Here is an 18,358-nt window from a genome sequence, read left to right as displayed (position 1 = left end):
CCAGAGACATCTGCATCTTAATTCCCAGAATCTTCAAAAATGTTATATTACAGAGAAAGTGGAATCACCATTGCAGATAGGAGTAAAATTACAAATTAGTTGATCTTAAAGCAGGGAGATTATCTTGGGTTATCCACATGGGCCTATGTAATCAAAAGGGTCCTTAAAAGTGAAAGCAGGAGGTGAAATGTAAGAAGTGATGCAGTGTGAGAAGACATGACCCACTGTTGCTGGCTTGGAGGTAGAGGAAAGGAGCCTCGAATCAGGGAAAGTATGTGACCTCTAGAAGTGGAATAGTCTCCAGAAGAAACATAGCCCTGCTGATACTAATTTTAACCCAGTGAGACCCATGTTGAACTTCTGACCTAATGAACTGCAAGATAATACATTTGTATTGTTTTAAGCCATTAAGTTTGTGGTGATTTGCTACAGAAGCCATAGGAAACTAATACAGATAGGCTTTGTAGATATTCATTGTCTTTCTCTGATGAAGTAGATGGTTAGTTCTAAAATACATAAAAACATATTCTCTTTTCATTTAGTTGATTATCTTAAGAGAAGCTGACACATAGTCTAAGTGAGTGACTACAAACCCTAAAAAACAGATGAAGTCTGTCTTCTAAATGGTCTGACAGTCACAGGCATGCTTGAACAGAGCAGTCAAAAGAATTCTTTAAAAATGTATTTAATGGAAATATTTATCATTGAATGATAAGTCCTAAAATGTTGTTTCCAAAAACCTAAAAGCATAAGTATTGTAAGAATATAAAATAAGCACATGCTAAATATCTTTTCAACTCTAATAAAGATTCAAAATCTTTTAAAGGGACTGGGTAATACATACTTTTAGAAACAAATATTAAACAGATATTACTAAGATGCATACAAAATTGTTGGTAATACTCTACAAAGCAGTAAAACTGAAACCTTGGGTTATTTGTAACTACCCTTGTCTCAGTCTTTTAGTTGGCATGCAACTTCACAGATTCTGCACCATTAATTAATAGGAAATATCTATTTCAAGTATAGGACAGTCTCCACCCCCTCCAAAACATGAAATAATCCTGAATATGCTTTTAAGAATGAACATGGGGGACACTGAAATGTCATACCATGCTCTATTTTCCTTATACCCAAATTTTGGGTCAATTTTATTAACAGTTCTTATCATAGGTAATGTTCTATAATTACTCCTGATGACAAAAATGCTCATTGGAATGTATATCGCCCTGATTATTTACTTAGATGTAACAAGTAGAGTCAATCAAATGCACAAGCCCTCCTTGATTGCACAATATTAGACAGTGATTGAAGTCAGAGATTTTTTTTTTTTAATTTCACTAAGAAACACAGGATTGGACAGTTTAGAAGAATATTATGTATTCTTCGTTTCAAAAGCTAAGAAACCAAGTCTTTTCTAGGATTTCTCTTACAATACTTATAGATTTTGCTGCATTTTTCTTTTTTACCCAATTTTGTTTAATTCACTGACTGGCCAGAAAATGACCTTTATTACAATTTATGAGATTCAGGCACTTTTATATATACACTAGATATCAGACAAATTTTCCTGAAAGGGCTATGTAAGCACTAGTCTACATGTTGAGTATATAACTTGTTCCTTAATGGTGACCTTGTTGTGCATAATTATAGGTAAGTGAACAATTCTCAAATATCGTACTTCATGGAATAACCTAATAGACTGCATGTTTCTTATTTTTTCCTGTTCAAATAAGTACATTGCCATGAATAATTAGAAGATTCATTAAAATTATTTGATTCTAAATTCTGAATTTTGGTGACAATTAGATATCATTAAAAATGTTTTATTTCTATTTATCAAATAATAGTCTACTAATTTGAGGATGAGAGATAAACAAATAAGAAAGAAGGAATTATTCATATAAACATAAAAAAGAAGCATTAAAAATACTAAAAACATTTCAAAGCAAATAACTAAAATTAAATTTCATTAGTAAATAATCCTTTTTCCTTTGAGTCTGTGTTCACCAATCGGCTTTCATATGTCAGCTTTCAGTTGCCTGCTTCTGGATCCCAGTCCTTGACTTTGTTTAGAGGTTAGAGTCATCTCAATGTTGTCATCTTTAAGCTCTGAAACCTGTACTAATAAATAAATTTCCTGAAGTTCTATTAGTTGAACATACCTGGTATCATCTTTTCCAAGAGGCTCTGAGACTGTTTTTCTTTATTGAAAACAAAAAGGTTCATCTGTAGCTTACCTAGTGAAGACTTCAGGAGAATATTAGAAGAAAGTTAAAACTTCTTATTTGGTAATATGGCAGATGGTTGTGGTTAATTTGATTCTTATTGTTTCTTTCTTTCTTTTTTTTTTTTTTTTGCTTTGTTTTTTTTTCCCCCAGATTTATTGACATATAATTGACATACAACTTTGGTGAGTTTAAGGTGTACAACGTGATGATTTGACACATGTAAATATTGTGAAATAAGCAAGTAGTGGTTAATTTCTATAGTATCTAACAATAACTAAACGTAGGATAGTAAATTTTAAAAAAAAAGATAATTATTGCATACTAATTTGATTAAATTTTACTTTAAAGATAAGAACTTATTATTTATACTGAGGATTTTCAGATGTATATAGGGTATTTTAATACATTCTACCAAGTGCACAATCTCTAGAAACATTTATATTAAAATATTTTACAAAATTGTCCTTTCATTTGACAACTCTTCTCATGAAGTTCTTAAAATTGTGTTGTATCTAATTGAGAAATATGAAGCACTCTAAACAAATCAAATTATCTAGATTATCTAGTATACTTCTTTTTACACAGTGAGAAAGTAATTCTTTGCAATTGCCTCAAAGGACTTCTGGGAAAATTCAAAGATAGTTTTAAGAGTGAAAGATATACTATTTTTTTTTTTAATTTAGAGTTTGATCTTGGGGAGGCAAAAATCAAAAGAATTATCAATAGAACCATGGTCACTTGATTAAACATGATTATAATCACCAAGAAACGATAGTTTGATTACTTGTACTTACGTATTAATCAAAGTGGCAATGTAATATTTTAAATAAGCCCAGAAAGTAACACAGTGTAAGGGACCTTAACTTTTTCACAACCAAGGGCATGGCAAAGTCAGCAGAAAGTCAGTAATTATTCTTGTAAGACACAAAATCTTCCAACTGAAAAGACTGCACCGAAGATAACAACTACACTTTTACTACCACTTATTAGGATAGAACTAATGAGCTCAGATCAATTTATCATTTCTCAGACAGAAATCTTAATTCTAGTTTTGCACTGATATAATATCTGTCAGGAAAGAATTCATAAGCTCCCTCCTGCTTTTTCAATTATCTTTTGAATAAAAATGTGAAACTTTGTTAAAAAAAAATTATTAAAAATTTATGTTGCTTTTAGACTTACTTGCAGTTACTATGAAGCAAGGCAAATAATTTACTTTCTGAAAACTATAACTTTCTGCATTTATTTAAATATTGTCTTTATCTTCTTTTGTATTCTGAAGCCATCAGCCACTATGTTAGGGCAAAATTGGCTCAAGTTTTTATTGATAACAAAAACTCATTCCATTATGTTCCTAAAAAGTTGTGCTTTTTCTGATATTATCCTTCTAATACAATCTAAAAATTTAATCAAACTACCAAATTCAATTTCATCACAGGCATCAAAAAGATTTTTAATTGTACATCTCATTTCTGACTACTTGGGAGGGGCTATATGTATAAAATAACATTAACAAAATTTAGAAATCAAAATGCAATTTTTAGAAATACAATCCAGATACAATACTTCTATGTATTCTTATGCCCAAGTTGACTTTGTTTGGAGATTGTAGTTCTCTGTGGAAAACAAAAGAGTAACCTCTCACTCAAACATGTCTATTTAATTATTACCACATAAATAGATACCTGTAGTTAAATCAAAACTCATGAAAATTCTTCAACAACACACATGACTTCTTCTTTTTTGTGAATAATTCCCTGGAATTTATTATGAAACAGCACCTTCCATGTGGATATTTATGCTGTGATTTTGATGGTAGTGGTCGGTATCTGTTCTCTGCTGTAATCTATATTGTTACTGATAATTCAAGAAACCATGCTACTGAAATAAATTAAGATTTTCCTTCTTCAATATTGCTCTAATTTTAGCCACAGAAAATATGTTACAGGCAGTAATGCTTAGGTAAATGGCCTGGCCCTGTTATTCTCTGTGTGTTTCTAATATAACATAATAAAATCATATTAGCTCACAGACCAAAGTTGATCTATCCTCTCTTCCCTCCTTGATTTATGTAATTTCTGTCTACATTCAATCTCAGTTTTTTTTTGATTCCCTATGTCTCTATTTGTTAATATTGCATGCTGTTAATAAATAAATGAATAAATAACGTTTTAAGAAAAGCACTCTGAACCCATATCTCTGGGTTTGAAGCCTTCATCATATGACTTAAATTTCTATTTATCAGTCTTCTTATGAGTAAAAAGAGTGTTAATAATAGAGTCTACTTGACAGGGATGCTTTGAAAGGTTAAAGAAATAAATATATGTAATGAACCTTTTACAGTATCTGACATTTAATAAAGACTTTAGTAATTGTTAGCTACTACTATTCCTATATTCTGGAAAGGCTGCACAAAGTTGGGATATCCTAAAACATGTAAAATAACCATCTGAGATTGGACATTATATATTATTCCACTTGCATTGCACCCCCAGTTTTCAAAGAGGCATATTACTGAAGGAAATGATTTCATAAGCTTAGTGAAAATGGCATCAGAAGAAAGGGTTTGAAAATGTATGTGTGTATTAGTGATGGGGGGGATTAAGAGGACTGAAGAGAGTGGGACAAGAATTATTAAGCAACTGACTCAAGTAAGAACAGACGTGTTCTCCCACAACAGTTAGCAACTAAAGTTTAAACAAAATCATTTGTGCATTTTTTTCAGAAGCAAGTCTGAAGACAGAAGATATTGTGTGGAGCATCACCAAGAGAGACAGGAGCAGGTTGAGTTCAGTGTCTGGTTGTTGCAAGGAAGGAAACAGAAGGAAGGGAATCAGATTGAATCTGCACAGGAGTCTCAAGCTATAAAAATTGACCCTGGTACTGTACCCCAACACCCTGGCATCATCATCTCTGGGAATTCTGATATATTGAAACTCTTAATCCTCCACTTTTTGGGGACCTCTCTGTCCATTTCTTTGATCAAATAGATACTTGATTTTCCCCAAGGGTTCCATAGGGCACAGCATTTATCTACTAGAAAGGTAGGCATGGTTGGCCACTGTGAATTCCTGGATATTAATAATTGTCATCAGTACCCTCTGCTCTTTTGCTTTCCAAAGTGCTCATTTATGCCATTCTCTCTTGATTGATCTCTTTACCAGCTACCAGGAGACACTAAAATATCTCATGAAAACTTTTTGTTTTCATATTGTTTCCCTTCCTAATCCTCATAGATTTTAGTTTTCTCACTATTCATCTGTACCACAAAATGGCTTTGTAACTCCTTGAACCCTTTAATTTAAATAACTTTTAGATCTTCCACATTTTACTTACATGCCTACACACAGAGACCATCTGGTTTACCTCTTCAATTAAAAAAAATGGCTCTTCTAAAATGCAGTGCGCATCTGATGTCTACACAGATCAAAGCAAAGCATACAGACTGAAAATTCTGTTGTTAACACTGTAGATTTTCTATGAGAACAAGACGCAGCATGTCTTCATTTTACATCATTAATACACAGGTAAAATACTTTTCTCATCTTCCCCTCTCCTGGCACCAACAACATATAAGCTCTGGTTTAAAAGGAGTATAAAAAGAATCTGTTTAAAACTAGAAATTCTCATCCATTAGCAACAAGTGAAAAATTATTTTTTTTAAACTACATAGACAAAATAAGTACTTTTTCATAGCCAGTCATCTCTTTCTTGGAAATGTATCACCTCTTTTTAGCTTCTTTCCTGCCTTACTGATTTCTTCCTTGTAGGATTATTGTCACATCAGGCTTTGATTATTGCAACAAGTTTTAATGAGTGACTTTGATTTCTCTATAGTCTAATATATTTTGAAGACTATAACTTTTTAAACTCCTTAAAAAAACTATGATCATGTAATTGTCCTGCTAAAATATCTATAAAATCCATAATACCTTACATTTTTATCATTTATTCATTGAATACATATTTGATATTACGGTATACTCCCTACTCCAGGTCACATGGAAATAGTAGTATGTAAAACATAAAACATCTCTAATATAATAAAGCTGAAATTAAAATTTTTTAAAATACAGCATAATGTGATGGAGAGTGATAAGGTGGAAGCTCCTTCATAATAATCAGAGAAAGGACTTCCAAGCTGCTGACCTTCTAGTTAATTTATCTGGGGGAGCCAGCCAGGAAATGACTGGAAGAAGAATCTTCCAGACCAAGTGCAAAAAACCAGGTAGAGACTCTAGGACAAAAATGAACCTTGGGGGTCTGGGAAACAGAGATGATCTGCTCTGCCACAGAGTCAGGAGGAGACTGGAAAGAGCTGAAGTGTGAAGGAGGCAGGGCCAGACGGTGTCGGGAGGCTGCGGAAAAGGCTTTGTATTTCCCCTTAAGTGCAGCACGATGCTTTTGGAATTAGGGTTCTTATAATTTCAAGTTACAGAAGCCTAATTTGAATAACTTTTAGGAAGCAATGGGGAAATTTAATGGGAGAGTAATGGGATATCTCACAAAATGCGATGCTGGCAATGGAGCTAAATCTCTGGAACAGGATCCAGGATTGGAGATCTGTAAAGAGAGGATGTCCTCCCACCTCTCCATTTTTACTTCTTTCAGAGGGGTTTCATTACTCTTTCTTTATTTGAAACATATAATATTTTTCTTCTTGTCGAACTGGCCATCAAAATCTCACAAGTGCCATAGGACTCTCCCCTCTGCACACACCATCTCTCTCTCTCTCTCTCCATCTCAGTCTCTCTCTGCCTCTCTTTCTGTCCCTCTCTCTTTCTGTCCTTGTCTTTCTCTTCATCTCTCTCTCTCTCCCTCTGGCTTTCTCTGTTGCTTCTAAAATTTGTAGAAAGAAATACTACTGTGTTGAATATTCAGTAATTTTTGAGAATAAAGAGGCGGCCTAAAACAAAGTTACATTTTTTATAACATTTATAATTTTTAAACACTTATTCAATATGTTTGTCTCTAAACAGTCATATCATGTGGACATAAAATTACTTGTCATACCAGTTTCAGAGATGAAGTTGTCGGTTAAATACATAATGAATTGCTCAAGGTCACCAGCTAGCTGTTGGCAAAGAGTTGAGTTCTACTTTAAAGACAAAGACATTTTCATACTCATATCCATAATGCAATCTATAGGATTAAAGTCAGTATTTTACCTCAGCATTCAAAGCCCCCCATAATCTTTTCCCCAATGATTCCTACGTGAACTTTCCATGCAGTTTTTAATGGGTTACTCAGAGGTTCTTAAAGGAAACCTATTTTCTACATCTCCAAGACCAATTCTGCTAAGTTCTGTGTTCCTGTTTACTTTAGGAATCACTTAAAGTACAAGTCTCCTTGACAGTCAAGTGCTACGCACTTATGACTCAGTATTGTCATCAACCTGAGAAAACTTGTCAGTATTTAGCTCCATAGAAACTTCAAGCTCTATCCTCTGAATTCCCCTTTTGTGATTAGAAAATTCCAAGACACACTTTACACTATTCTCCCACATTCCCCTAACCCCCTTCTCTAATTGATATGCGGCTGTTCCTCGGTGATCCTGTTTCCCCAATGACACACAAAAGCAGGAGATATTTACTTCTCTGACACCATATGATTTTGGAAAAAGACAGAGAAGAGCTGCTGTCTTTCTCAGAAATATGTATTCCTGGTTCACAGCCTTCCTCTAAACTTCTCCTATTATCATCTTTGGTGAGTTTAAGGTTTATAATCCCTCCAACCCATATTTGTATTCATTTCGCTCTGTTGACCTAAAATAAATAGACTATCAGATATCTCTCCAGCAAAGATGGGTTTATTGAGGATCAGTAGAGGATTGCCATTTGGGGTCTTCTGTAATGGCAAGCCACAAGCAAGTCCCTAAACGATAAGGGAAGGAGAACACTTTTATGGAAGTTGGTGGGGGAGCACAGTAAACAAAGAGTATGTGGTTTTTCATTGGCTGTGTCTTTCCTAGGAAAGGAGAGGAGTCTTTCTTCCTGCTGAGCTCTGCTATCTTCGCAGGGCATGAGAGAGGCCCCTTGTGTTCCCCAACTCTACTTAATTGAGGTTTCTGTTCATTAATTTTTACATCTCTCTCAACCACCATGTCTTAGTGGCTATCACAGTTAGCCATCAAATTGTTTTCTCAAATGTCTTATTTTTCCCCTCTAATCCATCCATTCTGCACAGATCAACTTGAATATTCCTTTAGTGTCCCAAACAGATCATATAAGTGTCTTTCTTGAAATCTTTACAGGATTCATCATTTTACTTAGAACAACATCTAACTGTGTACCTTATTTTCACCAAGCCTTGCAAAACCTGGCAATTCCAACACCTCAATTTTATCTGGTGCTTCTTACATTTCTCTCCATTCTGTGGATTTATTCTTGTCTTAAAAGCCCTCTGACATTCTCTGGATCATGTCATCATGTATTCTTTCTGCTCCAGGATCTTTACAATGAATTTTTTCTCTCTCACTCTCTTTCTCTGGAATACAGAATATAATTCCTCTATATTCTCTAACATATCAATAGTGATACAGATCTTGTTTTCATCCTTCAACTTAAATGCCAACCCTTAGAAAAAAACTTTTCTTATCATCCTATCAAATCCATTCCTCTTCTTACTGATTTAAAATACCCAATTAATTATTGTTTTATTCTGTTGTAATCTACCACAAGACAGAGGCCCTAAATTACTATTTTTCATAAATATCTGAATGCTTTAATAGTTAAAGGAAATGAGGGATATATATTTCTTTCTAACTTCATAAAGTCACAATGAAAAGTGAGTCTCAGATGGAATTCTGTAATACATTCAACATCTTTCAGCAGAAAAACAGAAACAAAAAACAAAAAACAAACAAACACACAAAGAATCTAAAACAATTTAACGTCCATTTGCAAGATTCTGTGTCATTTTAAATACTTCATTAGCTCATTGCATAAAAGGTGCATTAGAATCAGATCAAATAGTATATTATTAGAGATGGTCAATTAACTATAAGAATCAAAAGAAGTTATCAATAATCCTCTAGGTCAGTGACAAATGCTTCAGGTTTAAATATCAAGGGTCCTTTCAAAGAATATAGTCAACTGGGTTCATCAGATCTTACAGTGTTCAAGCAAGTGCAGATGTGGCTATGCAACTCTTCTAACTAAAAGACTTGCTTTGAATACTGCTCACTTCATTAAAAATAATTTACTTTTAATATTGATATTGCTGGTAAATAAAGCACCTTGTGTTGACCAGAAATAAATAGAGCTGAATGAAAAGATTGCTATGGCTTCTTCTAGAGTGTTTTTACAATACTATTTAATAGCTACAGTAGAATGTAATCCTGATTAGGACATTGGACAGTTGAGTGTATATTACACTCATGAATGTGCATATGTGTGTGTATATATACATATATATACATATACACATACATATATATATACACATACATATACACATACATATGCACATATATACACACACACATACAGATACCATTAACATCAATATGATGTAACTTTCTCTCTGTGTCTCTCTCAGAGACCATTAGTATCAATATGACATTGAACTCACAGGCCTTAAGACTAAGAACTGAGATAATTTGTGTCTTGTTGTTTGTTCTAGGACACTGATAAAGATAAGATTATAAACTGATCAAGTAATATCATTTTGCTTCCAGAAATTTCTACAGATTAATTTATCTGTGACAACATTCTACTCAGCTAAATGAACACTTCTTATCAAGGGACAGTTTAACTACCAAGAATCCTTCAAGAACCTCTCTTTGCAGTTTAACCAATCCTAAACTCTAACATTACACACTTTGCCCACCCAGCAAGTTCCTAACCTGATGGGCTCTGTTAAAACATTTTATCTCAAGACCAAACACTATAAATATCCTCAACCTACCCCGTTTTACCAAGACACTCTTAAGATTAAGATTCTGTGAAAGTTATGCTGTCCCTTGCTATAGTGAATTATAATTAACAGAGCTTTGTTTTATTAACAGGTGGTCTAGTGATATTATTTACTTACACACTGAAGTTTTAAAAGATAAACTACAGCCAACATAACTACTCGTTAACTGTTGGCACACATTATAATGGATGTGCTATTAGAGCAAGAAATAACTCCATTTTCCTCACCATTGTATTTTCTACTGCTAGTCAAAATCTGGTAAAGAATCAGCATTGCACTAATATTTGCGAATTAATGCAGATAGAAGTTCTTTCTGTTTCTTTCATTGTACTACTTTTCAGATATCTTACAAATCTCATTTCAAATTTTACTTGATTCATAAAATCTTTTGGCTTTTTAAATTCTGAACTGCCTTTATTGTTTTGCTACATATTGTGGCACTAATTTACCATATGGTATTTATTTATTGTGTTACTACCCTTCAGTGTATGGAATTCCTTTGAACAATTATCTGTATTATGAGATTATTAAGATCAATGTTGTCTTTTATGCTACTTTACAGTCATAGTGCTGCTCCCACCTTCACTCAGTTCTTCAAGATATTTTACAGTCAAAGCAATCTGAATATTATTTGTTTAATTTTAATTACTGATATTTCATCTCTTTTCCTGTTTATGATTTTCTCCATTGCAACTTTTAATATAAGAACAGTTGAATAGAATTATCTTACATTTTAAACAAATTTCATCCAGTGGAGTTTTAATTCAGTTACAGTATTTAAGTAATAATAAAGTGCTTATGCTCCCAAATATCATTATAGGTCTCTTGACTTGACATTTAAGTTAGGAATGGTTATTAATGTTAGAAAAAAATTATTGTAAGTTCAGAAATAGGTAAAAGTGAATACTAAGTGTCTTGTCAGCATAATGTTGGAATTGATGTGTATTGTCTATTTTATAACTCTATAGAGGCAGAGGTTAACTTGTCAATTGTTGGCCATTGGAGATGGAAGTATTTTTCATCCATTGGGACCAATAACAAGATAAAGATTGTGGTTTATGGCCATTTTGGACATCAAGTAGTTTTGAAAATAACCTCAAAATCTTTTCCTAATAGTTCTTTGTTAAATTGCCCAAAGTGTCAAATGTTCTTCGGATGAATTTTAATGTCTTATTGGTGCCCTCACTAGTTAATGAGTTAAACTCACTGACCATCTTTATTTTATAGATTTCCATGAAAGTCACAATATTACCTTTTTGAAAATTATACTGTAAGATTAGGCACTTTTCATGAAATCGTTATTAGTAAGTGTTTTATCCAAGTTTATAGTCATTTTACAAGCAAGATTAGGCTTTTTGTTAGTAGAAATACAGACTGAACAGTAACCTAATTTAACAATAGTGCTAAACAGGTACTGTCTCACACAAGTCATAGGAGAAAGAAAACGCTGCTATTTCAAAAACTGCCAGCAGTGTGAGAATATTCTCTAAGAAGATCATGCAATTCATCTCGGGGAGAGAGAAGCTCATTTGTTTAGAAAAAAAAAAAAACTTTGTTAAAATATTTTGCTAGGCAAAAATATGCACAATGTAATTCTTTCCTTGGGAATATTTCAGGTGATTCTCCCCAGATTTCCAAACTTTAATGTCTAGAAATTCACCTTGGTGCTGTTTGTAATACGCAGATTCTTGGGTTCTAAATCCAGGGATTTTGACTGAGTAGTTCTGTTTGAAATAACTTTCAATCAGCATTTTGAAAAAAAAGAAAAAAGGTACCTGTGCTGGTTATCCTCCCTTGGTACCTCTCAGCTCATGTTTAATCCTTCTCTTTTCTGCTCTGAATGCTGGGAGGCTGAGTACTATACAGATTGTATAACCCCAGATTCCTTTCCCTCTGGCTTCTGGTTAGTTTCAAGCAATGAAGACATCTAGTAGGTGGTCAAATAAAGGAAAAGAATGAATTCATATTATGAAGCTCCTTATAACTCTGCTTTCATGTGGTTCTGAAAGTAGCTGCATCTTTCTCAAACTATGGTTTCTGACAGGTGACTAAATTCACACTGGAATTCAGTGTTGGAAATGGTTTCTGGCTGTTACTAGTCCTGGAGTGGCTTCAAACGTCCTATGAAACCATTTGATTCCATCTCTAACACTATAAATAGCTACTTCAATTAAGTCCTTTAAAAGTACACATTGAATGTACTATCTTTCAAGGGAACCACGGATAATATACAAAACTGAGGTGCAGATCGTCCTTGCATTCTAACTCCTGGGAACAATGTTTTAAAACACCTGTGCATACTTCAGCCGACTTACAGGAGCTATTTTTGCCACATATCCATATGCTAGAATGGATCACTGAATAATTTTAATAATGGGGGCTCAAGAATAATGAAATTATTTTAGAGATGACTGGTTCTAGTCTTTTTGGGCTTATTATCTTTTTAAGATGATAATCATATGTCTTCTACACTACACTACCCACCCCCCCAACACACACACCCACCCACATAATTCTACATGGAAACTTGAAGGCTTCAGTTACCCCATATTAAACAGAACTCTTTCCTAGTATATAGACATGCAATCCAGTAAAAAAAAAAAAAAAGAAAAGAAAAACGCAGGGTAATAAAACTTTAGATCAATTTGTACATACATATATTCAGTCCCATTAAATTCATGACATATGCTTTGATAAATACATTAAAACATTTATAAGCATGCATAGTAGCACTTAAGAAATGTCTAGATAAATTGCAAAAGAGATCATGGTGCACATTTTCAAATTTGAGATTTATTTTTAATATAAATTTTATGTGTCAATTTCTTATTATAATTTCTTATAATTCTTATTAAATCAATATGATTATATTGTTTACATTCTTTTAGGACAATAAAAAGATGCAGGATTTTCTTATATAGATATTTCTCTTTCTTCTAACCTGTCAAATTTATATCCAATCACAAAAATATAGCAAAAATCAAGAGAACAGTATTTTTGTTTCACACCTTTGCATAAAATTAATACACAATTAGAGACTTTCCTTTCTTTGGTTTTTAAACAAAACACAATAGTAGCTTTTTGTTTCCATCTACTCATTTGTTTTTTGGGGAGATGCCTATGGTATAATCTTGGCTGGCATATCATGGGGGTACTCACAAAAAACCACAGTGCCCACAGACTACAATCCTCCTGTTTTGACTTTAGGTAAACTCATTAGTAACAATTTAAATTAGCCAAACTAGTCTGTTCCATCTCTGTTAATACAAACATAAAAATCACTTAGAAAATATTACTAAATTGTGAAGCAAGACTGATATCTTGCATATTGTGAAACAGTCTCAACTGGGAAAAGATGAGACTGGGGAATCCAGGTAGCAAATTAGATTGATGTGCTGTCCTCGACATAATGGCATTTTCATTTCAGAGAACCCTATCAAGTCCAAAACAAAGCCATTTTTTATAGTTGTTCACAATCCCATGAGAAATGAGTTCAGGTGTCTCAACTTAGTTTCTCATGTACAGAGAGACACATCAAAAAGCTGTCATAGACTGATAGTAATTTATCACATTCACTTTTAAGAAGCTGTGGGATTACAAGCATGAAACAAATAACAGCAAAAAATGTATAATTTCTAGAAGCATTTTTTTTCCTTTTTACCTCAGCTAAAAGTTTCTATTTCATTGGAAGGATAGTCATAAAATAGATAAAAATTACATGTCTGGTCTTGATGTATTCACTGAAATTTTCTTTAAATATTCAGTTATCAACATTTACAATAGCAAAATTATGTCACTTGGAACCATTGTTTATAGTAAGCATAACAGGTAAATGTTACATACATCCTTAAAATAAATCAGATAGGCAAACAAAACTCAAGTCTAGGTTTTTTTTTATGAATTTTTATTATTCAGATGGATGATAATGGCTCTTTGAATTTACAATATTTACAGATTTGTATGTCCTAAGGATTTTTTAAAAATTTTATGTTTAATGTGCTTTTCAAAGAAACTGAAAATATAATTAATATAAAGAATTAAAGTAAAATCCTTTAGATTTCAGTGCCTTCAGAAGTGCAATAATGTGACATTACAATGTGAATAAATTATTTTAGATGCGTGCTGTGGATATTCAACTTTTCATTCACTCTCAGCTATCTCATGACACATTGGTCTCATGGTAATCTGAAATGTCAACACAGTGACAGTCAAAAGAAGTGTATCAGTATTGGAATCACTACTGAGATGTGGGTCACAAGGACGAGACGCAGTGTAATTTATTCAAATATTGTTTGGATCCTTTTTCAGATACTGACTAACCAAGAATTATTAAATCAGACAAAAAATCAGAGGTATTTTTGATAACATAAAATCTAAAAGTTAGTATGTTTATTACAGTGCATTTTCATTCTGAATACAAGAAATAGAGGAATATATTCAGGTGTCCTTTAAAACAAATTAGAAGAAAGATGGGAAATGTCAGGGCTTGTTAAGAAGCAAGATCTATTTCATGCTATCTAAAATGCCATAAAAAAGATAATATGGAAATTAATTCTTGTTAGCTGACACTGAAATAGAGAGAAAATTTCAGTAGCTGACACTGAAATAGAGAGAAAATTTCAGTAGAAATTCATTATGATTATTAAGCTGATAAGAGTAAATTATTTGGATCACATAATAGTTGTTTTCTTATTATAAAAGATGTATATTAGAGCCAAGCTGCACAAATTGGTATTTTGTCATATTTTACTTTTGCACAGTTTCAAAAAATCATGTGATTGAATGGCTGAACTCATGTAAAATCAAATGTGGTGTTAATACATCATCTAATAAACATAACATTGGAATGAATGGACTATTATTGCTTTATCTATTACTGGATTTTTATAAATTTTAATTAATTTTTAATCACATTTTCTTTTGCTGAGAAGTTTTGTTGATGTTATTGTTATTCTCTACAGATAAGTAGATGCCACACTCTTTAGACTGAGGGAAAAAAATCTTTATCTTTGAAAGAATGGTCAAGAAAAGGACCTTATGAGGAAAGAGAATAAGTGACAAACAGATTTAATCTTTTGTTTAAAAATTAGATTTAAAAAAAGTTTTTCCACTTCAATCAACATTCATAAAAATTGAGGAAACCTCAAATCAAAGACAATAAAATAACTTTTAAAATAATTTTAATATTTTCCAAATGAGGTTAATAAAAACCCTTTTCATTCAAATCGTAGAGAACTAATATGATTAAATTTCCCTTAACAAATTAGTGATTGTGAGAAGAATCTCTTCATGGATCCCGGAAAACTGTGTTGTTATTGCCCACTGGAAAAGCTAACTTTTAAAATTCACTATTGCCAATATTTTATAATAACTTTATGTGGAGTATAATCTATAAAAATATCAAATCAATATATAGTACACCTGAAATTCATGTAATAGCATGAGTCAATTATATTTTAATTTTTACAAAGGCAATCATAAAATAAATTCATAATAAAATTCATGGTAATATTCAATAGAATACTTTCCATTTTTAAGACTAACACCAAAAATATAAACAAACACATTATCAAATTAAGTATTTATCTAAATTCTTTCCCAAATAGTCTAAGATGCTTCATTCACTCCACATTTGTCTTTAGATATAATTAACCTCATCATGATTCAAACATCCTTGTAACTTTCAAACCTCAGTGCCTCACTTTACCAATTTTAGTCTCAATTATTTAGTCTTAGTATTAAATTCAGATTCATTTGTCTTGCTATCCTTGTATTAAATAAAGACAAGAAAAATTTAATTGGGAAAATAATTTTAATAGGAAATGTAAGAAAAAGTATTCACCTCAAATCCACCTTATTTCACCATTGCGATTCAGGAGCTAACTTGACTAAAATAGTCGCAGTTCGACTTATATATTCCTTGTAGGTTGCCTCTTTCTAAAGTTTCACTGTAGGAAATAGTAAGCCATAAATACTTTTCAGGTAGGACACTTTGCTCTTCAGTTTCCATAAACAAAATCTTACCTGTATCTTTATCATTCTCTTATTTTAATAATTTTTCTAGGTCTTGACTGAAGAAAAAGCCAGTGTCCTAATGAAAGAATTGTAGGATGTTAATAAAATTAGAGTGTCAACTTATTGCAACAATGGTTTGTGAAAATAATTTTTCAAAAATATGAAGTTTAATTGAACTAACCTGTTTTTGAAATTGGTTAATGTGACCAAAAAGAGCATTAGGCTTACCGAATATGTATTTAAAAACAAAATTATACTACGTTCTATACAGGATGCAAACATACATAAGAAAAATCACTAAGTGCAATAATACGCCACAATGAAAGGCCAAAGATTAGTGTATAATTAGTTCACAATACAGCACAAATTAATAGTAATAACTGAGACGACTTATAGAGAAATAACTTAACTGTTTTGAACTGAGATCAACTTTTTCATAACAACTATTTGCTCCAAGAAATTCTTACCCAGTATAATAGACTGCGAATTGCAGTATCTTTGCTTTTTGCTTCAGGAAACAGTTACAATTTATCTTAGCAACAATTTTGCTCATCAGGCAAATTGTTGTTTTGACAAGACAATAGGTTTTTCACCTGGACAAAAAGCTCAGTTATCGGAACAGTTTTCTTATCAAACTTTGTCCTAAGACCTGCTTCTTTCCATGTGAGCAAGTTTTAATCTACTGTGTTACAAACGTCTCCAATAAGTTCCCTGCCTTGAATGACTTGAATCCATCAAAATCATACTCCCACACCATTCAGTCCTACTTAATCAGTAGGATTAACTTTCTTTTGTTTCTAATTTAAATACTACTGAGTAGTCAACAGTAGACAACCTTGAAAAGCTTGCCAAAATAGCCATTAAGGCTTAAGATTTATAGAAAAATGCATTACTTGAGGACTCCAAGCGTCTCTTGCTTGGAAAGACTTTCTGATCATGAGGGTGAAGTTGTTCCCACTTTGAGACTGAGTGCCTATTTCTTTGATGAAGCTTCCAAATTCTGAGATAATTATGCCTCCTAGAAATAAAAGGAACATTTTTAAAGTAATGCTAATCTCATCAATTTAAAAATCCTTTTCCTTGGTCTTAGGTCAGTACAAATCTGTCCTTTTGTTAATAGTGTCATCATTTATTCCTTGAACTGTTTTTTTTTCCACTTTCTGTTTCCAGTTTATAAGAAGAAGTTCATAGACAAGAAAGTAAGAATAGACACAATAAATTGCCTCTATCCTAATGGCCAACATGTCCCAAAGTTCTTGTCAGACTGGCATTTTTATAGGACAAGTCTTGCCTTTGGTCAACTATCTTTCTAAATAACAAAATTTCATCAAAACTACAATGGCCACCTGGCAAAACTTTTGATGTGAGCACAATTATTCATTTGAAAAGTGTATTGTGGGCAAAAAGAAAAATTAGACAAAATTTAAAATATCAAAATGTTTATCTTTATTTTTTTTAATATATGGGGAAAGTGTGAATGCAGTCTGCCACTACCACAAATTAAGCAGTAGTTTCCCATATTTGGGGAAAGAGCAAGGGTCAGCACATCTGGAGTGCAGTGGATGAGCCTCGCCCTGGGAAAACCACCTTTGTGATCATGGTATCCTCCCCTGCCAGGTAAGTATTATCTCTCAAAAACTTTTGAGGAAATTTCCAAAAGAAATTGATATTACAAATTTACTCTGATGCTTAGTGAAATTGAGCATCTTTTCATGTACCTGTTGGCCATCTGCATTCCCTCTTTGGAAAAATGTCTCTTCAGTTTTTCTGCCAATTTTTAAAAATCAGGTTGCTTGGTTTTTTGATGTTGAGTTGTATGAGCTGTTTATATATGTTGGATATTAACCCCTTATTGGCCATATCATTTTCAAATACTTTCTGCCATTCAGTATGGTGTCTTTTCATTTTATTGATGATTTCCTTTGCTGCGCAAAAGCTTTTAAGTTAACTTGGTCCCAATTGTTTATTTTTATTTTATTCCTTTTGTTCTAGGAGATGGATCCAAAAAATATTGCTATGATTTATGTCAAAGACTGTTCTGCTTATGTTTTCCTCTAGAAGTTTAATGGTGTCTGGTCTCACATTTAGGTCTTTAATCAGTTTGTTTATTTTTGTATATGGTATTAGAGAATGTTCTAATTTCATTCTTTTACATGTAGCTGTCCAGTGTTCCCAGCAACCCTGTGGTGTTCTGA

The 18,358-nt window shown here is 32.5% G+C and overlaps 1 non-coding gene across 1 annotated transcript; it reads right to left on the bottom strand.

Annotated features, from left to right (window-relative positions):
• Positions 1–17,625: 17,625 nt before the first annotated feature.
• Positions 17,626–17,788, bottom strand: LOC116157284 (U1 spliceosomal RNA). The gene has a single exon (XR_004141319.1). It is a non-coding gene; the product is annotated as a U1 spliceosomal RNA (small nuclear RNA).
• Positions 17,789–18,358: the final 570 nt, after the last annotated feature.

The sequence above is a fragment of the Camelus dromedarius genome, chromosome 13 (genome assembly GCF_036321535.1).
Source record: "Camelus dromedarius isolate mCamDro1 chromosome 13, mCamDro1.pat, whole genome shotgun sequence".
Lineage (NCBI taxonomy): Eukaryota > Metazoa > Chordata > Mammalia > Artiodactyla > Camelidae > Camelus > Camelus dromedarius.
This window is presented reverse-complemented; position numbering and strand designations above follow the sequence as displayed.